A 14451-nucleotide genomic window follows, 5' to 3' on the forward strand; every position below is an offset into this window, starting at 1 on the left:
ACATAAAACACACATTGTGCACTCGTTAAGTACTTACAGAGGTGAGATTTATGTGCCGAGGTCTGGTTTTCCAAATAGAGACCGGCGCTGTCTATTGAAATGCCTGTGATATATTTAAAAAGCGCTCCGGCATGAATGCCAATATGATTGCGTAAAACAGGGGAATTATGTTTCCTTTGACAAAGGAGAGTATGAATGAAGATGGTCCCAATGCTGAATCCTGTTCAGGCAATTACAGCGGATATAAAAAGTCTGCACACCCCATCTTAAGAGCCTTGTTGTTGTGATGTAGAAAAATGAAACCATAATAGATGATAGCAGATCTTTTTCCAACTATACTGTGAAATACACAATATACATGTCAACTATAACAGAAAAAAAAAACATCTGGGAAGAACAAACTCATACTTTTGATTCAGTTCCAGGACACTTGATAATATCCAGCAACTCTCACCGAATCAACCTTTCAAACAATTATTAATGAGTCTTTTAACATGTCTTCATGTGGATCATTTTTGTGCCCTTCATAAAATATCATGTTGACCTATTGTGACCTTTTTACAAGCTGTGGTTAAATCGTGCGATTGATGAACACGTTAAGAAAATCCTAACAGGATGGCTCAACTTTATTTACTGTTTGCTGATTTACAACAACTGAGGGCATCAAAGAAGACTGAATACTGGGAATTAATCAACAAATGCTTTAACAAGGGATTAGTATAAGAGTGTGTACTCTTGTCACAGTTATTTCAGCTTATTTTATCTCGTTTTCCTCCTTAGTAGATTAGCTCATTAATTGTGTCAATTTTTTTCTGAAATGATTTTGAAACATCTCAAAAACCTGGCATTTTAACAAGGGTCAGTAGCCTTGGTTTTTAACTTGTTACAGACAAATATAAAATGGGCAGCATGGGTTTCATTCATTGATGTTGTGTGGAGTGATTAACAACTGGCAGTCTAAGTCTGAAGACGGAAAACAAAGTGGGGCAAGTGTCAATGTGGCTAATGGCCGTTTCAAAACAACTTCAATCTTAAACAGTTCATAAGAATACAACAGATGATTTACATGCTTTTACCTACCTCCATCTGGTTACTGTAACTCCACAAAATCCCATTATAAGAAATTCAAGTCACCCCTTTAAAACACTTCAAGGCATGCACTCAAGAAAAAGCCAACAGGAATCCAATGAGAGTCCAAAGAACAGGTACTGGCATGACAAAAACCAAACAGAAGGAAACAGAGGAAAACCCATACAACAGAAACGAGGCAGTATGTACACAACAGGAGCTAATAATAATGAACAGGTGTGTGATTCATGAAGATCAGACGAATGACAAGTGAGACAGACTTCAACAGACAGAGTTGTAAAAACTAAAGTGAAAGAGAGTGAACAAAACCTTAGCTATAAGTTGAATTTAGGGGTATACCGGTACACAAACAAATCACAGTTCTGTACAACAAGAAAAAGTACCCTTCAATGTTTTCTACTGTTACCTGGCAACCTTGGAGGGGCTGAGGGTAATGTGGTAATTTTGTCATCTCAACATGACGCTGCAATAAAATAAAAAAAAGAAGAGAAACGTTTAGCTTCCATTCACATCTAATAGGAAAGTTTAATCTTCTGAGTAATGTACATACTCCTTCACTTTATATCAAATACTTTAGGCATCACTGAGTAACTGCAGTAATCACCCTTCAATTGAGTACATTCCCAATGGCTATAATACCCCTTTAAACTAAACGAGAATTCTTTTAACATGCTTCGTTTAACATTATCAATTTTATCAGATACAATCTATTCACAGATGGCTTTTAATTCTCTAAACCATATTAGTTTTTTTAAGTTAGTACTTTAACTCAAATTTCTTGTCCCTTTTTCTCACACCTTTTGTATTTTCAACTATCAAATAAAAATATATGAATTGGCTTTTAACCATTTGAGTAACTTTTAGAATTTTTATTCTGTACAGATAAAATATACTTAAACATTTAAGCATTTTAGCTTTTAATTGTATTGACTGTTTTAACAGAACAACATTTTAAGTTACAAAAAAAACTGAAAAGGTGTAATGCTCCTTTAATGCTGTGTCTCTTTACTAAGTTTCACACATAGGCAGCCATATGGTTTCTCTGGCTTTTGCAATAACCCACAAAAAAGTCAATTTTACAAAAAGACACCAAAACAACGTCTTTTGTGTGAGAACCGTTCAATAAAGTGCAAAGTAATGAAGTAACACTTCATTACTTATAAGTTCTTAATGAATTCAGTAGTCCTTCCGTTTTTCAACTAGCTCAACACACGTACAAAGTCCGATAGCATTAGCATTAATTAGCCTCCAGAAATATATGCCGTTTTCTACACAATACTAATCAGAAACTGTATAACGTGGCTTACTATTTGACTATAGATTCAATAACCTCTTCAACTCTTAAAGGGAACCAATATATATGCATCAAAACTGACCTGTGATACAGGAAAGATGACACAAACTTCCGTTAGCATCTAAAGGGAAGGTTTATTCTTCTTCTGTGTGCCCAACCTTCTCTATCCCATCAAAGCGACAGGCGCCCCCTAGCTGCTATATGTGGAATCGCATTGGAAAAATTTAAATAACACTAAAGAACTTACTACAACGAGAAATTAAGGATAGAAAAGGAAAAATGGTGTTGGGGTGCCTATTTTTATACTTAGTGTTTTCATTACTTATAATATGGATCTAAAGACAAATAAGTTGGACAAGTGTAGTTTTAAGACAATAAGATACAATCGAATTAAATAATACAAAGCGCTTATCCACAATTTAAAAAAAATATCCATGAGGGCTTGTTTCAACTTCACTTTTCTAAATTTGAAAACAAAAATTAAATTGAATGTTGAACACTCGAAAACCTGATATCGTTTCACCAATGTCTGTAAATCAAGGCATACATCCAGCAATGACACTCCGCTGTTACCATTGATCACCAGGCAACCAAATGTTTTTCACTTTGCTGTTTAAGAGCAAGCGGTGTGATTTCACTCCATTCCTGTATTGCTTTGGTGTGAAGTACTTGAGTCATTATCCCCCATTTATTCATTTTTTGACACAAGCAAGGGATGAAAGCAGGATCAATTGTGACCAACGTATTCTTGGTTTGAATGAATGTACCAAACTAGGACTTTTGTACTGCAAAAGTTAAGCTTAAGAGCTGTACTGTGACAATTTAATATGTTACATGCGTATAATCCTGAAGTTAAAAAAGAATGGGCAATGGGCTCAAATGAAAGATTTTATTATGATTTTTTTTGTTTTTGTCAACTTTTCGACTAACTGAGTTAAAATCATTTGGCAGCAAGGATGAGCTTCAGGTTTCTATTCTACTTCTCATTTCTCTTAGTTATAGTTCTTTTTTAAGAAATTGATTAGACTTTTTTGAAGTGAGGTTTTGTGGCAAATTATGACTAATAGTTTCATGTAAAACAGATGTCATGTCCCAGTGATAAGACCCTTTTTCATTGATTTTACAACTGTAAAATAGTGGACAATGTTCATATTCTTGGGACACAACACTATATCAAGAGATACACTATTGACTAAGACCTAATCAGTGTCTTTGATTGGTTGCAACTAGTTCATCCACTCCAAGTCCACTAAAAGCAGAGTGAAATTTGAAATTTTCAAACAAGCTGTCAATTGTGACATAATATGGAAGATGGTTTGCACCTGTGACTTTCTAGGTCTCATTGAAGTTTGGAAAGTAATCATTTCACACTGATGATCAGTTGATCGAGCCAACTGATACGAGCAGTAGCCCCTACACCAGTAAATCTGCATAGAAGCCAAGGCTGCACAATATAGCTGCAATATTTTCTCATTGCAATGTCAAGATGTGCAACACTGATGCTGCAAAAGAGTGTTTGTGATGCAAAATATGTTGCTTAAAACATGAGGAGTTCACCTTTTGTATACCAATAGGATATTCAGCCTGTTTGATGGAGACTCATAGCAATAGATAACAAAGTCAACGACTGAGTTACTAAAGGTAGCAGTGACAACCGTGATCACAGGAATGGTAGAAGAAGAAGGACTGATGAAGGTATCGCTCAAAAATCTCAGCATCTCATGATTTATTATATCAGGTAGGCCTAAAAGTAGCACAGATGTTGTTTGGCTCAGAAGCTTGCAGATCTGCTAATTCGCCACAACAAATGCGCTAACTAAAGATTTATCTGATTGTGCAGCACCAAAAACACAGAATGCATCTCAAAATTCTTCCCTCACCTTTAGCTTATCAAAGCGATGAAGTCCCTCTTCAAGGGAAGGCGTCACAGTTGACGCTAATGTGTCTTTAATGCAGCCGGTTACACCCGTACACTTTAGAATCAAAACATTTAAGCAGACCTGCTCACCGGAGGCAGAAGCGAACCTTGTAAAAATGAATTATTGATGGCATACGAGGCTCCTTTCTGACTGGGAACAATGTAACCGGCACATCTGAGCTCTTTAAAATCAAGGTCTCTCCGCTCGCTTTCATGTTCTGACGAGAGCTCAGCCTCCAAGCCACAAGACATTCCTTGATTAACCGGTGATGTCCAAGTCTCTTTCTCGGAGGCACCGCAGTCCTGTCGGGACAGAGCACGTTATTGTTGGGATACCTGCATAGCTGCATGATTGGTGTCAAATAAACATGGTACTAAAGCTGCAGTGCTAGAGGTCTTTTTACCTGTAATTATTGCATGGCTAGCTTTCTACTGTGGGACGGCTGCCAGCTTGCTTTGGCTTTTATGGGGCTTCTGGTCTTTTCTTGTGGTTGTCATGCTGCAATTAAAACTGTCTCCAATCGCTGGGTGGCAAAAGGCACTGAGACAGACTCTTGTCTCTCTCTCTCACACAGACACACATACAATGTGCATGTGTACGAATGCGCACACACACAAACACACTGTGGAGTCTCTGGCTGGAGGCAATGGGAAAGCGTATGATATAGGAAAAACATAGTTAATTACATTTGACAGGTATCTATTAAAATGCATTCTTAGACTTTAGAGGCCTTCACACATCTAATGGAAACACACACTCAACTGCTGCCCATGAATAATAGGGCTTCCAAGCCAAAAGCTTTTGGGTTCCCCCCCGCCTTATCTCACCAACATCAAGCATCTGTCAGCGAATAGACAAATCACCACTAATCAAATTCACAAAAGTATAAACCAAGGTCTTACACCGGTATTCAGGTGCTTTTTAATTAGTTATTCAGGGATTCTTTTCACTTTTGAGTTAACACACACTTGAATCCCTCGTGAGAAGGAGCAAAAGCTCTCCTGTTTATTACAGACAATAGTGGTGTGATTATAATCACGCCACTTTTCCTCCTGATTCTGCCATCAAAGGGAAGATGTATGGACTGCAGAAATGCCCGAGTTGTGACCTGCAGGGGGAAACGTCCACATGCATGGAAAGGTGTACCTGTGCTTTAAGGTGGACATAGTGTCTGGCTTTTTTCTCTCTTCATATTCTGACCATTTGTCTGTTGACATTTGTGTCCAGTCTTTGCTGTTATTTAATCTAATCTTTTACAGTCTTCAAAGATTATTGAAGTCTGTCACTAATCTTTGAAATCACATTTGGACAACTGATAAAACAATACTCTGAAAAATAACACAAGAGTCTGAATGGAATTAAACACTAGAGAAATAATAACTATGTAAATCTAGAATGTGCAACTATGATGCATACAGTCATAATTATTGATATTATTTAGTAGATAAATCTTGTTTCGCTGTTTTTAAAAATCGAAGCTTTCATTTCAGTACATTTAGTAGAAATAAATGCACTGAATAAAATTACAGGTACCACAATTATTGTTCCTGCTGACAATTTCTCTAACATAAACATAACATACAGCATTTCTATAATTTTATCATTGCTGGTTAAGTTCACCAGTCTTCCTAGGTACCTTTAAACAGTGTTACATCATTTCCTGTTTCCCCTTAGGTCTGAATATTGGGTGATATATAAGCCCCTTTTCTCCTGGTCACTCTACAGAATGGAGATGACAGAGAACATGTTAGTCAAGCAACAAGGAAACAGCTACCAGACTAAATGTGCCCATAAATTCAGACCAGTATAACATATTATGAACTTTTCTCTCTCAAAAAAAAAAAGGAGAAGGAGGCTCAGAGGTACTTTAAGGTTCAGAGGTACAGGAGGAGCTGTATACAAAGGCTACAGTCCTCAACTTTCAGAATTATAGTTACAATCCCAGAAAAGAAATGGTTTCACCAGCAAGAAATCACAATTTGGCAATTCTCCAGTCAAAACTCATAACTGACAGAAGTTTGGTTGGAAAGTGAACAAAAGATTTTTGCAAGACAGAGAGAGCAGATATTACTAAGCCAAAATGTGGGATGCTGACAGGTTCTCAACAAAAATGACTAAAACTGAATCAAAAGGTGACTTAACAAAGTTTTAATTTAAGGACGTCCATACACCATGTTGACACAGATTTGTATTCATCTTTCATACAATTGTACAAACTAAATGCCACATTTTGGAGGAAATGTTAATATAAATGACAACGGTTTAATTTTTCAGGAGACACATTTATAGCTACTGCGCTCTACATTAGGCATTCATGTATGCATGGTTTGGTATGAAAAGAATTCCCTTGCATCAGACACATGTCTTTGGGGTTAATCATTAACGCTAAAACCCAGGAATCGTGTAGTAGTGACCACGTTTTTCCGTCTTGACTTAATCTACTCAGAGTAACTATTTTATGCTAAATGTCTCTATTTAAGTAAAGCCCCAGTACCGGTGTGGGAATTTCCTCCCTGAACCGATCGGCGACATTGTTTTAGCCTTTTTTCACACTGTTTCTGAGTTTTATTTTCATAAAACATCCCCTCCCACAGCTCCAGGTTTCTCCCTGTCCAATCTCCTATCATTATGAGGGCTAAAGGATCACACACAAAGCCAGGAAAAGATTATGATGATAGTTTTGCTGCCTGCCCCCCTTTGTCCGCATTCCTCTGAAATGAAAGGCGGTGAAAATTACCCGAGGGTTTGATGCTTCGAGTCTTTTGACATCTACCTGGAGGTGCAGGTCTGGTCTTCGTAGCTGTAGGGGGTTTCTCCTTTGTTGTCACTGTCCAAGTAAAAAAAAAAAGGCCTGGAAAAACAGGGAGTGCCCAGTCCCTTCATGAAGTCGCACACATTTATAAGCCGTTTATTGGCATGGAGAGCTGTTCCTCATGTACTCGCCAGCATTTTGCAGAACAACCGACAAGTGCTCCAAGTGTTAGTTACAGTCACGGACAGCTAGTCAGGATTCACTCTAAGTACCACGGCAGGTCAGGGGGGAAAAGCAGCGTGTAGGTATTTAAATAGGCCATACATCAAAACATTTAAGAGTGACATGTGTGTGTGTGGAAAGTGCTAATACTCCCCCCGAGCTGATTCCATCCAACCTCCTGCCAATGTCAGAATCCAGCTGAATTTGCTTTCCAAGATGTTCTTCTGAGGTGAAAGCCAGCAGTCAGTTGTAGCTCCGCTGGTAGCCGTTTCCGACGCTTTGGTAGTGTAGCATCAAAGTCGCGGGGCACACATATATTCCGCAGGATTAGAGCGGCGTAAAAGGACAGCCCCAGCCCATTCACTGTTGGCACGGCCGCCACAGCCTCGGCACAAGTGAGTTTTTAATGCATTCCATTTAACTTTAATTACTCCAATCTCTGCGAGGGCACACAGGAAGAAAAGGCCCGGGCGTTTGTGCCGAGCAGATTACCCCACTGCCCTGCCAAGTCCGCGGCGCGCTGCATCCTAAGATAGAATTCAAATTCAAATGTGGGCTAAAGAAAGTGCAGCTGTCACCCCTCTGGCCTGCGAAGCCCCAGCCGGATCAAAGATGAGCTGTCCTCCTCCCCTGCCCGTGTAAAAATGAGCTGTCCTGGCCGTGCCAGTGTCTCGTCCCCCTGGGGCACCTAATCCTCCTCTCCTGACTCCACACTGACAGTCTGAATAAAGGCATTAAACCCCGCAAAATAATTACCAATTAAAACGGATGGAGAAGTCATCAGGTAGTGACTGGGGGGTTGTGAGGATGGGGGAGGGGGGGGGGGGTTTGCAGGCAGAGGCTGAGGAGAGGGATGGAGCTGTGGTGGGTTCCTTTCCTTCATGCCAAGAACAACCTGTATTCCTCCTTTATGGGTTATGCCTTTGCAGTTCTGGATGAGTGAGTGACCTTACAGAGTCGTATCAGACCGGGAACAGATTTCTCAAAGCTTTGAGGATGTCAAGGAAAATGTTTGTGAGGCATCCCAACTGAGCCAAAGCTAAAAGTAAGTATATAAGTTTTTTTTTAAAGCTGCTTTATGTAGGAGTAGTTGTCTTATCTGGTGCTATTCCATCTGGGCAACTTCTGCACACGCTCGGGATATTGTGAAATTGTAGAGATCAGTGAGTATTTGTTCGCAGACCTCAGGAAGTCTATGGAAGTGTGTGGCAGGTACACAAGTGGGTGTGCGTTCGGGAGTGAAGTCCACTGCACTGCGAATGAGCATGTGTGTGCTCGTACCTGTTGTCGGGTGTTATGGGGGTGTTTGCAGACTAGCGTGCCATGAGGCCCGAGGCACTAATCCACCAGCGCCGCGCTGCCGAATCCAGGTAAAGTGATCCTAAAGCCTTCTTACCTCTCTCCCTCCCCTGTTCTCCTTGCTCCCCTTTGAGCTCCGACTATTAGCAGTGGCAGAGATCAGACTAGAGAATATCCACTCAACAGACCAGTCTGGACCAGGACCCACAGCTTGACAACTTAATCTCGTCTTTGACGGGAGGCAAAAGACAATAAAATAAAAATAACAAAGGGGGTTCAGACTTGACCGAGTTCCTTAGAGACTCCTACCATCGGTATGCGAGATGGACTGTATTCCCCTCCTTTATGTAACATCATAGCTGTGATTGTTTTAGGGTCTTCTTCAGGTTACAACCAACATTTTTATGTGTAAAACACAAAACTAAATTTTATGTTTATTTTATCTTTCTCCTTATAGGATATACATATATCTTGAGTGTTTATTCACCAGACTACACAACTGCTTATCCATCATTTTCCATGTTCTATAGTTCATTGATTTCTCTCACTTTTTAAGTATTTGTTGTTTAATCTGTTTGCTTTTGATTTCAAACTTTACATGATTTCATTGTGTGTCTCTGGTAGTTAAATTAATGTATTTTAACCCCTGTAAAGCACTTAGTGATACACTTGAGTGATCAGACTGGCTGTATATTTAGAGCCGTTGTCCTGCTGAAGGTAAACAACCTAAAAAAGTTCAAGACTTTTTCATATTCTAACAAGAGGCCCTGTATTTTGCTCCATCCATCTTCTGGTTAACTCCAACTAGCTTGGAGTTTTAGCTTTCTGCTAAAAGAAAAAAAAAGTTAAAGTTAAGGCTGTAGAGAGCCATATGCAATGTTGAAAAGCACAAAACTCCTGCTGAGAGCCACAAACAGAAACTTTAAATTTGACCGTTCTTTGCTTTGCTTGATTGTACCACATGAGCATCCTCCAGCCATCCTCTATAGTTATAGTGTTTTTTTTTGTCTTAAATTTAATTCAAAGTGGCATTAAAAAGTCTCAAATATGACTTGCTTAAACCTGCAGAATACCCTGGTTCAAAGGCATCACTATTTTCCATTGAGACCTTTAAGAAGTAGACTGATGTTTAGAGTCTGGTTTCACTCTGGAAACCATGCACCATAAATTAAAGTTAAAATTTTTCGTCATGCTTCATTTCATAACCACAGTTGTGCAAGGTGGAGCACTGCAGCTTTTGCAGCTTACTGCTCTGTTTGCAACCTGCTGCGCCGTTTTACTGATGTTGATCACTTTTGACCGGAGGGAAGGTTTGCAGGGCTGATGTGACTTGTCTTTCGGTTCTTGTACCTGTGCCAGAACGTCCCTAGGCTAAATACACTTGGACCGTGGGTGTTTGCGATGCGAGCACATGCACACATGCTTATGAGTAAGAGTGTGAGTGATGAACAGTGGGTTTTCTTGTTTTTATTGTGCAGTTCTGTGGAACCCGTAATTACCTCTAAATTTAGCCACCCAGTTGAGCAAATTTTTTGCTGTCTTTTTGCATCCAGATCACAGAACTCTCACCATCAGCAGGAATTTATACATGATACCAAAGAGTGTTTTAATCTTTCACTCATTCTCTGTAATTAAACCAAAGATCAGTTGTCGTGATCTGGTCAAGTTATTATTTTGATTTATTAACTGAGGGGCAGTCAGCTAAAAAAAAAATTATTTCAAGTTATTGCCAAGGGCAGGCCCGGGCATTTTCAGCCTAACCCTTGACCCGCAGTCATCACTTATCTATAAATCTTTTATTTTCTTTTTTTTTTTTTTTTTTACAAACTGACATAATTTACATGCAGGTGCAACAGAATAAAATTACCCATAATAGCTAGTTATACTTTTCACTCGAGCACTATAGTTCTGGAGGGCTGCAGAGATGTTTCAGATAACATGTAGCTCACTTTTCCCACTCAGTCAAAAATGCCCAGAAGACACACTGGTGAAAGATTTTGTAAATACAAATTACCTTGCGAAAGTAACTGCACGCCCTGAAAGAGACGTCGATATAATTAATCTGAATTTTATGTAATTGACCAACACTGGCAATAACTGTGAAGCCGAAGGAAAACGTTCCATGTGTCGCGGTTTGCCTCAAGCTGGCGTAGGGGGCGCAGTTAAAATGTAGAAGTCAGTTCTCGGCTTAGATAAGCCCAAAGTTGAATCTTTTGGTCAACCCGCTGTACGCTTTCTACATCTCTTCAAACACCAGTCTGAATTGGGAAACATGGTGGTTCTGGCATCAGGCTGTTTGATTGATTGACGGCATTAAATGCAACATCACCATGGAAGAAAAGCTGTTAGAGGACACAAAAGACTTGAAAGGGGAGCAGAAAAAAACCCCAACTAAAAGCATATACCCAGAGTTAAACTGGAATGAGTCATTCACGTGAGGGGAATGGCCTAGTCAAAGTCACCTAAATCCAATTAAGAATCTGTGACAAGGCATAAACATTATGTTTCATAGAGTCTCAATGCAATATGACTGAGCTTGACAAAAAAAAAAGTAAAAAATCATTATCTAGATGTAAAATTTGGTGGCGATGCACCATGGAATAGCAGGAAAAGGAGGTCAAGGAATTAACACAGAGGGCAGAACCCAGATGACCCCCCTACTCTTTCAAATTTTAATTTAAAAAAACATTTGAAAACCATGTGTCCTTTTCTTCCCTCTTCACATTTCAATGTTATTTTGTTTTGGTCTGTCACATGAAAGCTGCATTGCAAAGTGTATGATTGCAAATGTGAAGGAATGTGAAGAAGTTAAAGTGGATAACAACACTCTTTACTTTGAATGACCCTAGGAACCAGCTCGGGCTGGTTCCTAGGGTCCAGCTAGGGCCTGGGCTTGTTTATCTTGAGAGGATAAACAAATATAATAAATTGAGAGGTTGATGGACTTCAGTGTTGGCTTCCACTAACTGTTAAAGTACTTTTTATATCCTCAAAATAATATGACGCGGACATAATCTCGGTTTCTAAAGCATCTTAACAGCAGTTTTCTAGTCTTGCTGATTGTTTCAAACAACTGTCAGCAGATCAGAGCGACATGGGATCCAAAGAGTTGCACTATGGACACTTCAACATGTACGTTTCGGAAACCAGGATCAAAGTATCAACTTTCTATCTGACAAACAAATCACTTTTTCTCCTTATTTCACATCCATCTTTCAGTGTGCAAGAAGTGTTGAAAAATTCTTGATGAAATAAACCATCGCACCCAACCAACAGGCACAATAAACTCCTTAGGAACTTCAGAAATCGAAGTGATGTTGCAAACCAATCCGGTCCGGTAGCCATCCTGCAACCCACTAGTTTTAAGACTTCAGCAATCTCTCGTCTCACACACATCTGCCTCTGCTTACTTTCCTCAAAAGTGTCATTTGTGGCATTTCTATGTGCTTAATAAATCACGTGAAACAAACCGGTGGAGCAGCTCTTGTGCAACTGCGGAGCGGAACAACCCGACACCTATAGATCAAAAAGCAGCCTGATGTCTTGCTTTAAAAAGTTCTACCCTGACTGAGAGACCAATAACTTCACACAGTCACCAACAAAAGTAGTTCCGTCAACCTATTTGATACAATAATTCAAATTCTACTTAACACTGTCAACTCGCTCTTCTCTTTTTCACATCCACATGGCCACCATCCAGGCGCGACGGCGTCAGCTCGATATTAACATGTTATTGTTTCAAAAATCAACTAAGACCGCTTTCCATTCCTGGTCTCCATTAAGTCTGAAAAGAAAGGCCTCTCAAATCAAATGTGGCACTTAAGCAAATGCAGCGTTCAGTGTGTTTAAAAGTGCCTTTGATAAGGGAGATGAGAAACTTTGTGATACACTAAGGTCGAAGGACAAGTTGATAATTTAAGGAGGGCAAGGAATTCTGTTTTCATCAAAAGAAAGCCTTCGCTAATAGAAAGAAAAGGCCTTCGAGCCTTGTCAAACATCTTCATTAGAAGCCCCACTTTAGTCTTAATGCATCTCCAGTCATTATCCGCGCACAATATGTCACAATCCTCTCCAGCGGGGGGGAAAAAAAATACATACACCTTTTCAAATAATTGCTCTGTGAAGGACAAACAAGCAGCGCATAGAAAAGGTGTCATTATTTAGGTGCAATCGCAGGCAAGGCCTCTGAGGCCTTCGCTCCACCGTGCCATTGTTGTAGAAGGCCACTCGGTGCCAAAGTGCCCGAGTCATTTGGCAAAAAGCAGCGTGAGGGCAAATGTGGGCTTCCACTGTGTTTAATCAGAGCGGAAGCCATGATAAACACTTAAAGGTTCACAATTCCTAGTTGAAGTCTTAACAGGGCGCTTTCTGCTTTTAATTCAAACCAACGCCGTTAAACTGTCGGCGCACAAAACTCTGACACCCTTCAAGGAACGCCACCCTCCTCGTTGTCAATCAGCTGTTGTCAGTCTCGGGGTTTTTTTGTTTTTTTTTCAAATTAATATGCATAGTTAATTAGCTTCTTTCTGTCAGGCAGTGGTAAAATGACAGCTTGCTGAGCTAACCAACATCACTATGCTTGGATGGTTGCCATATTGTCTTCTTTATTATAGTTACTCTCTCCTGATGTCAAATTCAAAACCGGCTCTGAAGACGTGCAGAATTAGTCACCTCCTCTACCGGGCAATAAAGCTGTTAAAAAAAAAAAAAAAAAAGAATAAACTGAATATCTTGTGCATGCTATATTAGTGACATGTTTGGACATGCGAGCTATAAAACCCCTCAATGGCGCTGAATGAGACAGTTTGTGCAATGGGATGTAAAATTATGTTTAGCATATTTATAATACAGTTGAAAATAGGTAGCTAGTTTTGGACAAGGGGAATGTTTCTGTTATCTGTCCAGGATGTGACCCGGTGAAAATCTAAACAATGTCTTAAGTCTTTAGAAAACACGATTGATTAATATGTTTCTGATCATTTTGGTAGGAAAATATTTGCATTGTAGTTTAGATTTGCAGGATGGGCTTCATCTGGGGAGTGTGTTTGGTTGCAAAAATAAGAGTTTGTCCTGGGTTTTCACTAGATTAGAAAACTTTCCACAGATTGAAAGTCAACAATCAACACCCACCTCCTCTGTGAAAACAGACAGGGGCAAATCTACATATTTTCCCCAAATTATCCACTGCCACTACCACAACCACTTCCATTTAAGAAGGAAGTGGTAGAAGGTTTACAAAGCTCAGGTGAAAGGTTATTAAAAAAAACTGACTTAAAAAAAGTTGTTTTTTTGAAACATTTTTAGTTTTTTGAAGAAACCTTGTAAAGTGCCATATGATCTCAACTCATTTGTATTTGTGTTGGCTTTTGCTATGTGGCACTCAGAATTGTTGTCTAAGTGCCAAGGTGAGGCTCAACAGAATTACTTTCACAAGTTTTCTGTATAATGTTCTGCTTGATATAAATGTGAAAGACTTTTTTTTTAAAAAAGTGTCTTTGTTTTTATTTCAAATGCAATGCACAGAGATGAATAAAAGGGAAAAAGATTTTTTTAAAGTAAATGAGAAAGGTGTGGAAAATGTTTAAAAAGATAGAAGGAACTTAGAGGAGAGAAAGAAGCATACGGAGAACACGAGACGACAAACTGGAAGTCTGCCTTTGCATCTGCAGAGAGAGAGAAAAACAGAGCTGAGAAATCACAACAGCATATGGATATATAGCAAACATAACAGCAACAGCAGCATCACTGAAAAGTACAAGGTACAAATTAATACAAGATGTATTTAGTGGGAACAGCAGCCACATGGAGTGTATCTGTAAACACCTGAATCCAAACACCTGTCTGCGTGTGTGGGTGTGTGTGTGTGTGGGGCTGTG

At 39.4% G+C, this 14451-nt stretch overlaps 1 long non-coding RNA gene across 2 annotated transcripts in view; it reads right to left on the reverse strand.

Moving 5' to 3' along the window:
• The window catches only part of LOC103457829 (uncharacterized), a 104148-nt gene extending 101622 nt beyond the window's left edge, over positions 1–2526 (reverse strand). For both annotated transcript variants that reach the window (XR_532482.2, XR_532481.2), the window contains exons 1-2: positions 2466–2526; positions 1496–1552 (exon numbers count right to left, since the gene is read on the reverse strand). This is a non-coding gene — a long non-coding RNA (uncharacterized LOC103457829). The remainder of the gene's footprint in view (positions 1–1495; positions 1553–2465) is intronic.
• Positions 2527–14451: the final 11925 nt, after the last annotated feature.

The sequence above is a fragment of the Poecilia reticulata genome, linkage group LG21, assembly GCF_000633615.1.
Source record: "Poecilia reticulata strain Guanapo linkage group LG21, Guppy_female_1.0+MT, whole genome shotgun sequence".
Classification (NCBI taxonomy): domain Eukaryota; kingdom Metazoa; phylum Chordata; class Actinopteri; order Cyprinodontiformes; family Poeciliidae; genus Poecilia; species Poecilia reticulata.